This window comes from Falco biarmicus, chromosome 2 (assembly GCF_023638135.1).
Source record: "Falco biarmicus isolate bFalBia1 chromosome 2, bFalBia1.pri, whole genome shotgun sequence".
NCBI lineage: Eukaryota > Metazoa > Chordata > Aves > Falconiformes > Falconidae > Falco > Falco biarmicus.
Genome location: NC_079289.1, coordinates 27517274 through 27527478, shown reverse-complemented (window position 1 = coordinate 27527478; position 10205 = coordinate 27517274). Strand labels below are relative to the sequence as shown.

Here is a 10205-nt window from a genome sequence, read left to right as displayed (position 1 = left end):
TAGAACTCTGTCCTGCACAGTCCCTGCTGAGCAAATTTCTCTTTGACCTCATGGTGTTTACCATACCCAGTGAGGTGATGATCGTGCTCAAAATCAATTTTGAAAAAAAATATATTTATCTCAGAATCAGTCACTGGTTTTATTTCTGAGAAAGTTGCTTTGTCAGTGAACTACGAAACAGTCCCCCACTTGATTTACCTCCTAGAAGTAGTAAGGTCTTTTATTTGGAGCCAAAAATCGTTCGTCCAAATTTTTCTTAGATAAACTAAATGAAGCAGAAACCACTTGCATATTGTCTTATAGACCCTAATAGTGGATTTTTTCTTTTGTCTACTCCAATGGATTTACCACCATCTCATAAAAGCAACCTATCCAGCAAATGCTCAGAAAGTGAGTAGTGGTTAGTAGAAACAACTTTACTAGCACAAGTGCCAAATTTTTCCTTTATCTCCTTGGTAAAATATTTGTAGCTAGAAAAACAAATTGTATCCTTTTCCCTGAAATGATACTTTCTACAAAATTACCTTCCATTGACATTTAATCTGCATGAACTGGATACAAATGTGTTGTATATACTTTCATTCTTGTACATTAGTACGTGACTTTATATTACTTAAGTAACACCTACAATGAACAAAGTAATTGCTACTGAAAAGTTAAAAATGATGTATTAGGAAACCAAATACACTCAAAACCAACAGATTTAAAGATTAAATTTGATATCTTTATAGTTTCAGTTATATAGTAGCCTGTGGCAGCCAAGCATGTGGAGCAGTGAACAAGGGATCCCTTATAATCTTACGCCCTATGTTTTCCACAATGCATTGTTTTCTAACTGTGAAAAACCTGGATGATGCAGTTTACTGAGGATTTAGAAACAGCTGTGCAGGGCAATATAGACTTTTTCTACATATGTCCAATTTCTTCAGTGGATTATACTGATTTTTATTTAGCTAGTAAAAATCAAACCAGGCTACAACTCACAGTTTATGACACTGTATTAGAGACTGAGGGTTAAAAGTGCTGCTGTGCATTGTTCTCCTGAAAGAGGAAAAACAAGAGCCAAGGCGTTTGGTATTGCTGCTCTAGAAATGTATCAGCTGAGGTTTCAGAAATAAGGCAAACACTTTTAAACATGATTTTTTCAGAAAAAGATCCAGATTCAGCAACTTGAAAACTTTGTGTGTGTTTGTTTTCCCTTTAAAGAACTAGCTTTTCTTCAGTATATCTTTTAACAATTGCAAAATGAGGCTTTTAAATTTTTCTATTCAAGATTGCTCTCCATTTTTAAAAATCTTCCAGTTTTGTTTTTAACTAAATCTTAGAACTGTTTTCCAAAAAGTTAAAGACAGTGGGAAAATTCTAGTGTTGCTACTTTTTGCTGACCAGGATTTTAGAAAGAATATTAAGAAAGTAACAGAAAAGATATTTTCATGTATATGATTATGTTTAAGAAAAAAAAATCATTAAAGTGAACTCAATGTTCAAAGACCATATTTGTTTTAAAATTTTATCACATTATTAAAACTGCTTTTATGTCTTCCCCCTATTCAGAGTAAGTAGAAATGGTTTTGAAGCAAAATAATGACTCTGAACAAGCATTGCTTTACAGAGGAGTCTGAAGTATGGTTCTGTCTATTTCTTTTGCAAATGGTCCCTAACTTTATGATGAACTGGACCAAAAATATTCCATGTTCATGTGTGACTCTGAAGTTGGATGATAACTTCTGTAGCTTTAAAGAAGACCAGAAGGATAGGCTTGATGGTGGCGTTTGCAGGCCAGGCACCGTATGCTATCAGACTTGTGTCAAGCCTCGTGGACTCAGCATAGGACTCAGTCCCTCTGCCAGCTCTTCCTAAAGACCCTACAACATCTCTCAGCTGCAGCAGGCACAAGCTGGCAGGGTAGGTCCGTGTTTCTGCAGTCAGACAAGCAGGCAGTGCACGTAAGCAGGCTGCCAGTACAGGCTCTGTTGCGCTGCCCTGTAACTAGCGGAGCCTTGCACCATGTGGCCATGAATTGAAAGAAGCCCCATCAAAATTGTCTAACACTGGAGTTATAGAAGCTGTGCAGCGCAATTTACTGCTTCAGATCCACATCCATCTCAGAGCTGCAGACTCCATAGTCCTCTTCTGTGTCTGGTGAGCTGCAGCGGAAAAGCACCTTTGACAGAATCACGTTTGGGGCTCTAACACATGGGGACTTCTAAGAGCAAACCACATGGATGTTATGCAGCAAGAGTATCTCAGTTATTTTTATCAATTGCAATAGGAAAGAATCCATCTCATTCCATCTATTATTCTGTGGAAATCTGAGAGATTTGGGGTCATAATGCTTTACAAGTAAGGCCAAGAATCACACATCCAGTCTGAGATACTGAAAAAGCAGCCTGTTTCACAAGAAGTATAGCTGTTGTGCACCTCCTGCTGCCATGAAAATGTCAAGGTATTTTTAGATACATCTTTCAGATATAAAAGTTAAACTTTATACGGCTAGACAAGAACTTACTTTTAAATTACATTTTTAGGCCTACAAATTAATAAACATTATGTTTAAAATTTAGGCATGCAGCTGCTTCTTTGGGGAATCATGCTGGGCTTTTGGTTAAGTACTTATGGCTTTGGTTACCTTTCCACTGAAACAAAACAGAATGATGACCTAATTACTGATTTGAATAAACTAAACTATTGCATATTCTGTGCTTTTTTCATAGTAATAGGCAAAATAATTTTTAAATCCATTCACCTAATAAATTCAGAAGTTGGTGGACAAGAGAGCATGTGAAAAAAGAGAAGTATCTGCTTCCTAAATGATTAAGACATTTGCAACTAACATGTGTGACACGGAATTTAAATTTTATCTTGTTCTGTTCTCCTGCCATGACTCCAAATGAACACAATTAGCATCTTCTTCCTGGCAGTAATGACAGGCAGTAAAGACACTCTCCAGCAGTTAAATCAATGTGTTTGGAAGTGCCCTTTTCTTCAGATCTCTTAGTAATATCAGGGAAAAAAAAATTCAGTTAAAAAGATTTATTATCTGCCAAATGCTAGATGAAATAATACCTGAGGGATGTTGTAAGCTACATTTTCTAAGTTTCAGAGCCAAAATCTGTCTGTATTCCTTTTGAAACATCACACTTTTAACGTCATTGGGTAAAAGTGATGAAAACTTAAATTAATTTCAGTTTCCATAATAATATCATTAAAAATATACCTGAGGTGAAAATTAAATTACTTCCAAGAATTGCATAATTTCTAAGAAGCTCTAAGAGACCCAGAATACCAAAAACTGCTTTCTTAATACAGTAACATGAACCTCTTCACTGAAGTAAACACTGAAACAAGATTTCTTCACTCTGATTTTGTGAAACCTCAGTAAAAGTCCTGGTGAAGGAAGACAGATGATTAGTCACATATGTAATTAACAGTTATTGTTTAAGGAAATTTTTCTGTCAGTGTGGAGGCAGTTTTATCTCACTGCGGGCATTTGATGGAAAGACTCCTGACTCCAGTTACAATGTGATCAAAACTCCCCTTTGTCTTTTGGGCCTCCCAAAAGCCTCTGTTCAACCTCGTGCTATTACTGTAGAGTGAATGTAAGAGATATGCAGAAGATATGCCAATGTACAGAAGGAGAAAATGCCATTGAATATTTTAGGAACATGTTTTTGAGGGGGGTATTTGAGGGGAATAATATTTTAGTTGTTAAAGAGACAGCCTGTCTTCACAGGATTCAACAGGGGTTTTCCACCAGTGTCACAGAGGCAAGGATTTAATTTGTTACTAAAAGCTATTCCTAATGCTTCTTCTCTGGATCTCTTCAGCACTGTGATGCTGTGATATGTCTTGGAACAAGTTATCCGATATCTTTTATTTGAATTCAGAACCTTTTTCACAAGAAAGAAAACCCACAATGAATCTACAATGACTGGTTCATGGAAAAAAAGTCTAGGCAAGTCGAACAGAAATACACAGCTGCCAAAGCACAACATTTGCATTTCACCATTACAGCTCCAGCATTCATCTTAAAACAATTACACTATTCTAACCTCAAAATATTACCTTCAGTATCATTTAATCTAATTTATTGTGTGGTAACTATTCTTTGATAATTTTTCCTTTCACAAAGACAAGTTTGACAGCAGAGACCCCTTCATTTCCCTTTCAGACTCAATTCATTTGCTAGTACAGTTTACTGCTAAATTCCACTTTCTGGATTCAAATGAGTGGGTAAAATAATTTTAGGGCTATCCATGCAACAGGCAGCCACAAATAATTGCAGCTGCAGTTGTTATATTGTATGTAACACTAAGACACTTAAAATACTTGGAGCAGAAAGAATCCAACAATGTGTCATCTCTTCCCAAGGGCCAGGTTGTTGTGCCATTCTGGCAGCAGAAAGCAAGAGATCTGGGCATGAGCACAGATAAACAGAACCTGCCTGTCCACCCTCTGGCAGCAGAAAGTTTACTCAGTTCTCACTGCCTGAGTAGGTACTGAGTCTTGTATTTAACACTGCACTAAAGGTTTGCCTTCAATATCTGACTTGTGACGGCACTGCTGGTACCAGCTGGATCTACTCACCCAGCTACAATGGCATAAGCCACCACCTTCAGAGATGGCCATCATCACAGCCCTGAGCTTTGTAATGCAAACATACCATAAAGAACTCAGGTGAACCCAGCTTCCAACATTTATCAGTTTTCTTTTGCTTCCATATCCCTTCAGTCACCACCTTTTCTAACAGCAGACAAAGTCAATATTAGAAGTTTACATACACGCTAAAATCATGTTAGCTCCTGCAAGTGGTCAGCCAAGGTTCAAGGTCTTCCAAATTCTTTTTGCTAAGAAAAACTGAAAATTGAGTCAAGGGTCTTTATTGCAGAGATGTTTATTTGCAATAAATTAAAGCAAAGAAAAGCCCCCTTTCCTCTGCACTGCAGGGATCAAAAATAGATTTTTGCTCACATTTGCAAACATCTTTCATCTGACCTGTGGACCCTGAAATCCTCTTACCAAATTTCTCTCAGTGTTTCTGCACACATGTGTGGCTATTCTTTGCTCTCCGATTCTGCATTTTCTTTGTCCCTTAGCCTCTGCCTCAGAAATGAAGTCAGCAAACACTTATCCATTTGTAAGTACATTACCCGTACTTTGCTGGTATATCAAGCAGTTTCACAGTGGTTTTATAGCTGACTAAAACAGCTATCTCACAGTAGCAACTCCTCCCGATGCTCATTTACCATCCTTATGTAATGTGTAATTCTGACTGTTAAGGAAAAAGCTGCACTCCAACACAGAAAAAAGGAAATAAACAGTAAGAGAAAGGGAAGAAAAGATAAAACAGAAGAATACATGGGATAAAAGCATCTGAGTTTTCCCTCAGCAAAGCTCCTTCCTTCTCCTAAAGCGTGAAATCTGATTAAATGCTCTTCTGTTATAATGTTCCTTTATGACCATGCATCACAAATCTCAAGGGTTCAAAGACTAGGGTTCTGAGCCCAAATAGTCCAGGTCTGGAAATCTATACAAAGAATCTTCATGGGTCACTGCCTGAGACCCAGCCACAAGCACTGCCCAGATGCACTTATGTTTGCTCCTTCCAAATTTTGGCAGTAAAAAACTGTCAACGTTTTTTGCAGTAGGTTGGCCTCTGATATGTAATTGGTACAAATCAGGCAGCTCAAGCCCTACAAAGTATTGAAATAAAGGTTTCCGCAAGACTCTGGAGACACAGAGGCCAGTCAAATGTCAGGATCCTCAAACTTTCACAAGTCTGCAGTTCTCTGGATTCAGTATTTCACCTCAAACCTTTGGATAACCCATTCTGATGAAATAAGGTGCAGAATCAATTCATTGGTGGTTCTGCTGTCACATCAGCTACTTGAGCTCTCATAGTTCATGTATTAGATTCAGATAAGATCCAAACTGACCAAAGCCTCCTTGGACTTTTAAATTTCATAGGAAGCCCTCTGGCCTCTGTCAGTCAGGTTGTTGCTCTCCCCATCAGTCTGGCTTTTCTGTCACTGAAAATTTCACACAGTTAGGATTCCCACCTTGCTCATGTCTTTCATGGATGTTGTTCCAAGAAACGCTTCACCTTCACATCAGTTCTCAGATTTACTCTGTTTTCAGAAAAGCTTAGATGTGGAGCAATTCTTTCTCACCCAATAAAGATTTTCACACTCGTCTATGTAATACAAGCAAAACTTTGATTTCATATAAATAATTCAGCCGCACCTTATTAACTACATTTTTCTAATAATAAATTTCAGCTGATTTCTCTGAAAAAAACAGCTGATTTTTCTTTTTCCTTTTGTTTTCCTTTCCTTTTCCTAGTTTGTATATGACACAGCCAGATATTAGAAGGGAGCTGTTTTACTTCAATTGGCATATTAATAGCTATTTTACTGGAAAAACAGTGAGAGCAAAGGGAGAATCTTCCCATCACCTAAACCAGTGAAACCTGCCTTTAACAGTAATAGTGTATCTACCTAAGACAACGTAGTTTCCACAGGAAACTGCTATGAAAGTGCAAGAAACTGTATTTTTCATACAGCAAATTAAACTCAGATACCTTGAAACTTAGTCAGTGGCTTTGCAGATAACTTCCCTGGATATATAAACCTTAAAGGGATTACGTATATCTCTCTACATTGGTCTCTATTACTTTTCGTTTGTAAGGCTGAGTAAGTCCCATGCTTTTATAGCTCCCTTTAAGCTTTCAGGCTTTTTTATTCGATTACATTATATATAAGACCAGCTGAATTTAAGTCATACAGTTTTAGGCATTATTTGGGATGTATATAATTTTTATATATTATAAACAGACTTGAAATATCCATTGACATCAGTCAATCAGAAACTGTATGTTAAAATATTTTAAGCTCTGCAGGTATTGAAAGTCTTGCTAAATTGATTTTACCTTATCTTGGATTACATTGATTCAATAGAAAATGTAAATCAAGCTGACATTTCCCTGTTCAAGTTGCAGGCTTTCAGAAAAGCCTTGGTTACTAGAACTCATAGCTTCACTATAAAGTACGTAAGTATTGCTTTATCCATGTACAGACATACAAGACGTTCCAACTGTGAAACTCTGAACTGAGATCCAGAGAGGACAGAGAGAGAGAAGAATATGATTAGAATTAAGTTAATATCTGGAAGAAGTCACTGCTAGCCAAAGGGTCCAAGCTGAACATACATTAATTAATATTTATTAATATGTTCGTAAGCAGGAAAACAAATATAGTAGGCACATTAAATAAGAAGAGATTAGAATTAATTTAGAACTGTTGAACAGAAGCTGCTTATAAACTGGGGACCCTTAACCTATGTGGAGAATCTTCCAGTGTTGCTTGTACCCAACACAGTATGAAACACATTTGAAAACCCAGCTGAGATCAAACTCTCTGACTTAGCTCCCTGGCTTGCAAATCTAATTATATGGGCATGATGTAGCTGTTCTCCAAGTATGACCTTAAATGCTTTAATCGATGAAGTGGCAGGTGCTGTTGAAGTGTTCCAGAGAAATCTTGTGTGGGTTTAAGCACAGCTATCAAGTGCAGGAGGTTCTGCCTCTGGCAGTTTCAAAGATCATAACTTTGCTCCACTGACAACATACAAACTAAAACATTTGCTTTAAGAAAGATACTTCAGACGTCACTTGCAAGCTATGACTGGCTCTGATTTCCTGAGTTACTGTCTCAGATCTTTCTACTAAAACCCTAATCAAACCTAAGGCATGTTATTATGAAATAACAATTTAAGCATTCTGTTGTGGTAGCTATGGAGCTACAGTCACAGGCCAGGACCACTCTGCGCAAACAAGACAAAACACAAAAAATTGCCCCAGTCCATATAGCAACAAGCTGCACCTCCTCGTCATGGAGCTCCACAAAGAAAAACAACCCCTCTGGCAGTATTTCCAAACTCATGACTTCTTGGTGATTTTTTCATTTATCTCTACAGAGAGGCATGTGACCTTCTCCCACAAAATGGGGTCCTAGTTAGGCATGGCAGCTTAGAAAAGGAAGAAATCCACCAGCACGACAGCAATACCTAGAAGTAAAACAGGTGAGTCTCTGGACAGCATGGTAGAGGAAGGAATAGCAACACAGCCAAGTGAGGAGACCCAAGGAAAACTCTGCATGGGCAAGGGGGAAGATGGTCACAGGGAGAATCAGCTAATAGGGAAATGTGTGTCAGAAGCAAAAAGACATACAAGAATGGGTGAAGGGAAGAGAATAAAATTAACAGCTTTTTTACTTTATAATTAAATGATAAGCAATATAGTGTCGATTTATAACTGTATCTAAAAATTGTGTGAGCTGTACATCAGGGGCACTAGGTTCAGAAAGGGAGGTGAGTTTCTCCAAGAGACAATGCTCCTGTCAGAATGCAGCGTGCCTAATGAAAATGTATGAAACCTCCCAGCCTAGAGATGAGACAGTACCTCACAACTTCCTCCTGCAAATTCAGTGCAAATTGGCATGGGAAGCAGGATAATCTGAAGAGCTGGCAATGCAAGGTAATCAGAAACATATATAAAGTTTCCATTCAACAATCTTATCTTATTTTTCATTTCTGGCCTGTGTAATTGCAGAGCCAAAATAACTTCATGTTTTATTTCTCTTTAACAAAGTCCATTTCCTGCTATATCTGTCCAATGTTTTTGTGCTATACATTAGAAGATACCCAAATAAATTGGCTGAACAAATATAGTTAAGAAACTATCAGTCTGTGTCTTCCGGTGCTGAAAACAAATGACTCCTTTCCCTCTTTCACCTTCTTTCCACTTCTTATCCTCAGTCTTAAAAAAAAAAGTTCATTTTTAAAACCTGTGAGCTGCGTCACCTGATGTGCTTTCTCTTGTCTCTTATTTATCTGCAGATATATAAGCCCATTGGAGATGGCTGATGTTGCACAGCTCACGCCAGGGTGCAAACAGTAGAAGAGGCCATTCAGTCTGAGAGGCTTTTCATCTGGGTCAGCAGTGTGCCTCACAACCTTATGTGGATGCTCACCAGATGAGCTTTGCTCATTTTCTGCAGACAACATCTCTGCAAAGATTGTGGAATGGAATGACTAATTACTATATGACTTGTAGGATAAATATTTCCAAAACTAAACTGAGGCTTCATAAATAAATAAAAAAAATTAGTGCTGAAATTGCTGTTGCTTATTGCCAGAGGGAAAAAAAAGATAATTAATTTCTGCAAATTTTATGCTGACTACTAGAATAAACAAAAAAGTGCTTATCCACATGGGGCTACATAAAGCAATAGATGAGGGTGCTTTTAAGTAACTTGTGGTCATGAGGGAAAGCTGTGTGCATTCCTGCTCTCTATATGGAATATGCCAAAAGGAGAGCATGCCAGATTTTGTCAGATTTTTTAAAACCACTAATGATTTTGTCTCCTATGTTTTCAGATGGCCTATGACAGCTGGATTTGCAGGTAATAGAGTGTGAATTTGGAAGGTACTTAATGATTTACAAAGACTACTGAAACATTCATTGCTGAAAAAGCAGAAGCCGGACATGGCCTGCAATGTCTGTGTAAGTCAATGAAGGGAAAAAGTATTCCATGGAAGACAATGAGCGTTTTGTCTTCAGCTGCAGTGGGACCAAGATTTCACTCTGTGAAATGAACCTCTAGTTACAAATCAGAAAAGAAAGCGGTGGCCAGAATTGTCAGGTGACAAGGACAGGCAGTCTTCCACTTAGTCTGCAGCAGGAATTAGTCTGTCAACTCCTTACCCTTTTAAACACATTGTTTTCTCCCACCCATCAGGTCCTCTCCCTTCCTAGCACAGCTGTGATGTTAAGAGTCATTTCAATTTCTGTTGAAATTCAGCACAATATCATGTGTCACAGTAGGAATAACTGTACACCAGTCCTTTGAATATATAAAGTATTAAAGTCAGTGTAGCCCCACAGGCCTCTGATGTTAATCTTGTTTTGCTGCTTTTAATAATGTGATGCTTTATATACGATGTATGTATGTTACTGGCGACCTTCCAGGACTTCCTCACAAAATACATGAAATGATTCATTTGATATATTTTAACAAATAATCACGGTAACTGGGCTTCAATGTTTCTGTTCTGTGGACGTTTCAGACCAGGCCTATCGTGCAGGGAGGCCTCCGACATGCTGTCAGGAGGAGTGGGAGGCAGCCTGTGAGCCCTGCTCTGCAGGG

The 10205-nt window shown here is 38.0% G+C and overlaps 1 protein-coding gene across 1 annotated transcript in view; it reads right to left on the bottom strand.

Annotated features, from left to right (window-relative positions):
• Positions 1-2471: 2471 nt before the first annotated feature.
• Positions 2472-10205, bottom strand: part of RFXAP (regulatory factor X associated protein) — a 249255-nt gene continuing 241521 nt past the window's right edge. Inside the window, exon 4 of the transcript XR_008820113.1 lies at positions 2472-2483. The gene's annotated coding sequence lies outside the window, so the exon portion shown is untranslated. The remainder of the gene's footprint in view (positions 2484-10205) is intronic.